Here is a 7340-nt window from a genome sequence, read left to right on the forward strand (position 1 = left end):
CTGAGCTGTGCTGTAGTGCTTTTGGTTCTATCGCCTGGCGTCACTGCCAGCACTGCTTCTAGTTGTTTTTTTTCTCTGTAGTCCAAGGACCAATCACTGGTAGTCGTGTATACTTTTCCTCTGCAGGACATCTACAAGTCACGGGTCAGCACCGAGGTCAACCATCGTCCCCACCCACTCTGTTTGCAGATGCGTATTTACACAGGTCTATTGGAGGGAACAGTAAATAAGCGCAGCGTCATGGTGGGGGGTAAAATGAGGACGTTGTTAACTAGCTTAGCTCATCCTGGCCTTGAATGATAGAGCCAGGATAAAAAGATAAACAGAACAAATAGCTAGTGCAGTGTTACCTGGAACTGCTACTTTCGTCTGTGGTTTTTGAGTCATCACCTTTTGCACATTTGTGCTTGTATATCTCAAAAACCATTAACGATGAAAGCCTGAAATGATCACGGACTTGCTTTATTTTGCATTTTTGTGAAATATAATTAAACGCCATTCAGAAATGGTCAGTAACTATCTTTTGCAATGTGATTTTTTTTCATTAGTGTGTGCTTGAATACAGGCCTTTACAGGACAGGGTACAAAGGAAGATGAGATGTACGTCACGTGATGAACTCGGACCCTGTGATGTGGTTTAACCACAGTTTGTGTGCAGCTAAACGCCGTCCCCGGAGGCTTTTTTAACCTGTAAAATCAGAACCTGCAAAGCTAACAGGTTGCAGATGTCAGACGTGCTTCTTTCTTCCTTGTGTTTTCTTTATGGAGATGTAGGCCAACACAGACGCAGAGTTTACTGACATCAGTGATGTGGTGGAGAAGCAAAGGAAGGGGATGAGCAGGCTCTACTTCCTAAGGAAGTTAAGATCCTTCAGTGTGTGCGCCAAAATGATGAGAGCTGGTACCCTAACTGAGTGAATAGATTGGCTGTGGTGGAGAGGACGTGACAGTGTTGTTCCATGACGGATACTGGACATACTGGACATACTGGACAGGCAGCAGAGCTCCTTTTCAAACAGACCGGTTCGGTTTTGCTGCCTCAAACGCAGAGACAGAAAACCTTCACGCCTCATGCTGCCACCTTCTATAATCCAATATATCTGCCACAGAGATCAGCATGTGACCTGTTACCGCCTACAACACAATCTAAATCACAGGTGACAGTAATCGTTATTCGCCATTATAAACAAAACGGAATTATTACGATGATGATGATTTCAGCTACTGTCAGTGCGTCCTGTTTTATTTTCATTTTGCTGTGTGTGTCTGATGTAAGTCCCAGAGACGGTCATTTCTGAGCTTTCCCATAAGACCTTAAGTCCTTTCTTTCATTGTTGGTGTTGCTTCTTTAATCATATTTTAACTTTCTGAGCTTTCGCTGATGTTAAAATAAAGTGACTCATATGAAGCACTCACATCAGTCTATTGGCTGATATCACCAGATGCTGGTGCATCCCTGCTGAAAATGAATTTAGTAATTGTTCTTTATTTAAATAGGATTATGGTCTCGGCTATTCTTCTTGGCCTTCTGTTGATCGACAGCCACACGAAACTTTGCAAGAAGCCAAAATATCTGATTAGTAACTCTTTCTCTTATTTGCTCAAACAATATTTTTTATGGTTATCTGTGAGTTAAAGGGATGAACAAGAAACAGGGTTTTATATATGTTTACAAGTATAGATTTATCTGGCTCTTGTATTTCTAATAAGACACATTTCCTCACACATGAAAAAGCAAAAAAAAAAAATCAAATGATAGAAATTAAACAGGGAAAACAGTTTTTTTTCTGGCTGTTTGTGCCAATAAACACAGTTTTTGTTTTTTAGCATTTTGAGGCAGGACATTTAAACAACTTGCCAACTTTGCAAACCTTTTTTTTACTAACACATCGAGTTCGTTCAGATTAGGAGGCAGGATTTTGCAGGATCTCCCCAAAGCATGAAACAAAAACAAGAGAAACAGAAGTCACACAATAACATTGAACTACTAAAGAAAAGCCATTCTTCAGTCTTCCTGCTGAGACTTTAAAGTATTCTATTATTTGTAAATTGTGTTTACCTCACAGTATAAAACACCTTGAGTAAACTGTTCTTGTCATTTGTTGCTATACAAATAAAACTGATTTGAATTGAACTGAAAATAAAAGGCAGATGCAGCCACTGTAGCTTTCATTGGTTAGTGAAGTCCTGCTATGAAACCTCCTGCTGAGTGCTTCTGCCACTGTCGTGTTAGCTTTCCTTCTCATTCAGATGCCACAGAAGAATCTTATTTACAAATTAACTTCATGGTCCCCTCAATAAAACTCATTTGCTACAGCTGCTTCTGCCAGACGCCACTCAGTCAAAGTAACTGTGCCCATAACTCCATATGGAGGAGATCACCACCACAAAAACAATCCACCCTCTGTGAAAGGACGAAACCATCCACAGCACAGCAGCAGATTAAAGATGGAGCAGAGGCTGTTGCTTTTTTGTAAACAGGAGTCACTCCCTGCTGGTCAGTGGACAGAACGCTGGCTTCACCTCTCAGACCTGAAAGCTAGAGGAGAGTCTCCTTTTCATTGTCATTATTTTGAAATGACTGCATGATGCTTGACTGATGGGCCGTTGCATAAAGAGCAGTTTCCACCTCTTCACTGCCAGCCAGCCAGAGTGCTCGCTGTAGCTGTCGAGCATTAAGTGTGTTTGGTTTGAAGTTCTGTTTGTCTGTCGGCTATTGATTGAGAACACAGTGATCTGGCTGTCCGCACACGTGAATGCATAACATGTTTTTCTCAGTCAAGCGTCAGTCTTAGTATTTTATAGCCTCCATGAACCAGTAACTTTTTGTCTTGGTACGGGACGTAAAAGCGTAAATGATGTGCAGGAGCTGCAGAGACTGTAAATCGTTCTAAGGTGGTTCGGTTTGGAGGAGTTCACTGACCACTCAGTGAGCACACAGAGCCCAAATCACCACTTCTCCTCCACTGTGCTGACAGCTGCTCTGAGGCCTTTGTTTCCTTCAAACGTTCTGCTGTGTATCATAGACAAACATCTCCACTTTGGTCTCGTCTGTTCCAGAAGTTTTGTGCTTTGTTTAGATGCAGCTTTGCAAAGCTAATCTGTGCTGCCATGTTTGTTTTAAAGATAAGAAGCTTTCTTCTTTTAAGTCATACTTGCTCAGTGTTTTTACTCTCATGAACTCTAACATTTAACATGCTAACCGAGGCCTGTAGAGTCTGAGATGGAGATCTTTTTTTTTTGCCGTTTACTTGAGTATTGCGTAGTCTGACCTTGGGGTGAATTCGTTGGGGAGTTCTCACTATAGAATGATGGACTTGTTCTGAAATGACCTCTGAGATGGATGAGCAGCAGCACTTTGTCTTTCCTTCTTGGCGTTGTGTTAATACACACGAATGCTGCAGATCTCCAAACTGCCAGGACCTCATCACTTACCGATGATCAGATAATCTAGTGCATTTGATAGACAGCATCTGGCTGCTGCTTACACTCTTAACATCACTAAAGTTGGACTTGTACATTTTCATTCCTTTAAAAAGCACGAGAAAGCTTGAGCGTGTCATGGTCCTGGGTCATTTGACCCAGTGTTTTGCATCTTTCTGTGTTTTGTACTATGATTTATGTATAAAGTTCACTTTGTTAGTCTTTAATTTATGTTTTAAAAGTCTAATTGTCCTGTTTTGAGTTTCTTGTGTTCCTGGTTTAGTTCCCTGGTTATTTAGCAGTTCCCCTCCGCTCTGGTGTCTCTGTGTATTTCCTGTTTTATTGTGAAGGTCCGTGTCTTATGTCAGTGTGTTCAGTTTACATTTCCCCTGTTTTGTCAGCTCTGATTTCTCCCAGCTGAGTTCCCCTCCTGTCTCCCATTCCCTGATTGCCCCTGTGAGTATATAAGCCCTGTGTTTTCTCCTGCTTGTTGCTGGTTTGTCTGTGTTGTCATCCTCTGTCTCGTCAGGTTTCAGGTCTGTTTTGTTAGGTTTCCCAGTATAGGTAATCCTTAAGTTCTGTTCATGCCCTTTATGTTTCTGTTTGTACCACCAAGCTCACTGGCATCCAAGCTCGCGCCAGCGTTTGGGCACTCTCTCACAACCTCCACACGTGTGCTACCGCAGCCATGACAGGGAGATTCAATTTAGGGACTGAAATAAACAGAGTGAGTCCTAGCAGATAGTAACTGGCTACAAATGTAACACTTGTTGGATTCAATTCAATTTTGTTTATATAGCATCAAATCACAACAACAGTCGCCTCAAGGTGCTTTATATCGTAAGGTAGACCCTAAAATAATACATACAGAGAAAAACCCAACAATTATATGACCCCCATGACCTCCGGCAGAGCCGGGCTCAGGGCTGCGACCGGTTGGGGTGAGAGAAGGAAGACAGCCATTGCAGCATAACTAAGGGAGGATTCAGGGTCACCTGGTCCAGCCCTAACTATATGCTTTAGCAAAAAGGAAAGTTTGAAGCCTAATCTTGAAAGTAGAGATAGTGTCTGTCTCCTGAATCCAAACTGGAAGCTGGTTCCACAGAAGAGGGGCCTGAAAACTGAAGGCTCTGCCTCCCATTCTACTTTTAAATACTCTAGGAACAACAAGTAGGCCTGCAGAGCGAGAGCGAAGTGCTCTAATAGGGTGATATGGTACTACAAGGTCATTAAGATAAGATGGGGCCTGATTATTTAAGAATCAGGAGGAGCAAGATTTTGAATTCTGGATTTAACAGGAAGCCAATGAAGGGAAGCCAAAACAGGAGAAATATGCTCTCTCCTTCTAGTCCCTGTCAGGACTCTTGCTGCAGCATTTTGGATTAGCTGAAGGCTTTTCAGTGAGTTTTTTGGACATCCTGATAATAATGAATTACAGTCGTCCAGCCTGGAAGTAATAAATGCATGAACTAGTTTTTCAGCGTCACTCTGAGACAGGATATTTCTAATTTTAGAGATGTTGCGCAAATGGAAGAAAGCAGTCTTACATATTTGTTTAATATGTGCGTTGAAGGACATGTCCTGGTCAAAAATGACTCCAAGGTTCCTCACAGCGTTACTGGAGGCCAAGGTAATGCCATCCAGAGTATGAATCTGGTTAGATACCATATTTCTAAGATTTTCAGGGCTGAGGGCACATGATTCCAGGGCCTGGATCAAAGAGGGCACAACCATAAATTTAAGTCTTATAAAATCCAACCAGGTAGGTCATAAAAAAAGTTCAAGCCCGTACAGTTGTTATGAATCTGTCCCAAAACAGAAAAGAAAGTTGTTTGTGCTGCAGTAATCATGTTTTATTTGCTGGGGAGACTTTACGTGCTCTCTGTCAGGTTCTGGACAAGAACAGGATCCAAATGCAGGACTTTCCGGTGAGTGACAGTCAGTTTATTTACACTGAATAATGAACAGAGAGTACTCCCGACTCCCGCACGGTGCTCGTGGTCCGTGGTGTGAAAGGTGGAAATCCAACACTCGATATTTACAGCAAAGCTCGGCTCCCACAACACACTCCTTACCAGCTTCCTGACAAGACAAGACGTGATGATCAGTTTAGTGTTCACGCCAGGCACGTGCAGAGGGGGTGGAGGGGGCTTGAGCATGTTGGGTGCCCCAAGTGCCCTTTTCTTGAGGCATTTTTTCTTCTATGTGTGTGCGTGTGGAGTCCTGCCTGTGCCCCTCAACAAAAACATTTAACTATTATTCACAATTTTGCTAAATAAAAGCATCTGGCTTGCATCAGTCACATGATGACCATTAACCAATGCTCGCCCTTGACGGCAGTGTGTGCCGGTTTCGAGCCGGGAACGAGCTCGTGAAGAGCTACAGGGCTTTTCCCTGCCACATAAATATGGAATATTATAATATTATAATTACGATATTCAAAAAAACCACACACACTGTATATATAATCTGTAAACAGATTATAGATTAGATTTATATTTCAAATATGACAAAATGCTGCAGCAGCAAAATGATTGTATCTCTTTAGTTTAAACATTTAGTAAGATTTCTGCCTGCACAGGGTGGACAGCCAAACAAACGGAATCATCATAAATACATTATTTTATAATTTTTACTTTGTTTCTTTTATTCTTTTTACTTTATTATCATAGCACTAGGAATAAATAATAAGGGAAGGATTATGGATCAGCACCATGATGCAAACTTGTGGCCATACAGTATATACAGTATTCTGGAGATCACTGCATGTGCATGTGTGCGCGCGTGTGTGTGTGTTTTATGTGTATAGATTTTTTGTTATATGTTATATTATTGTCCAGACATGCCCTGTAAGGACAGGAGGAGGAAACAGTGACAAAAGCAGCTGTGTGAGGCTAAAGGCAGTGGATCCCTCAGCAGCTGGATTACAGGACAGGTCACAGTAACACATGTATCAGTTGTTGCAATTGTGTTACAATAATAAACACAATTTCTTGGTTCTATAACATTTCCTGTCATTACTTTATTATGGATTAGGTGCAAGAGTTGTTAAGTGGGGCGACCGTGGCTCAGGGGGTCAGGAAGCGCATCTGTAACCAGAAGGTCGCCAGTTTGATCCCTGGGCTCTCTGTCCTGGTCGTTGTGTCCTTGGGCAAGACACTTTACCCTCCTGCCTCCTGGTGTTGGCCAGAGGGGCCGATGGCGCGATATGGCAGCCTCGCTTCTGTCAGTCTGGCAGCTGTGGCTACAACTGTAGCTGCCTCCACCAGTGTGTGAATGAATAGTGGAATTGTAAAGCGCTTTGGGTGCCTAGAAAAGCGCTATATAAATCCAATCCATCATTATTATTATTATTAAGTGTGGATAATTAAATAATAGTTTAATGCAATAGCAGATTGTGCCTCGTTCTCAGGTGGACAGCAAGTGGAGAGTGATAGACCAGAGAAGGAGATGGAAGGAGGAAGACAGTGATTCACAGCCAGAGCCTAGTTTATTTTCTCACAATTTTTTTTCATAATTTTTCTGTTGTCTTATGGTTTTATGTGCATAAAGCAAAGAAGAAACCTTGTTTATAAGTTAGGAAGCAGTGGAAGGTGATGACATCACTTTGATATTTCCTGGGAAAAGCTTTGATCTGGATGGTCTCTGATCAGTGCTGGGATGTACTAGACTCATTCATTTCCATGGAAGAAGGACTCTTCCATGGAAAGTGCGTTTAATGGCCAAGTATATGCACAAACACATACAAGGAATTTGGTTCCGGTAGATGGTGACTCACAGCAATGTAAATCACAACAATATGTAAAGGACACAACACACACACACACACACACACACACACACACACACACACATACATACACAAAAGTGTATTTAGGTCATTAAAAGCATTAAAATGTTAGTAATGTTTTGGCATG

The sequence above is a fragment of the Perissodus microlepis genome, chromosome 7 (genome assembly GCF_051167445.1).
Source record: "Perissodus microlepis isolate ML-2025 ecotype Zambia chromosome 7, ASM5116744v1, whole genome shotgun sequence".
NCBI lineage: Eukaryota > Metazoa > Chordata > Actinopteri > Cichliformes > Cichlidae > Perissodus > Perissodus microlepis.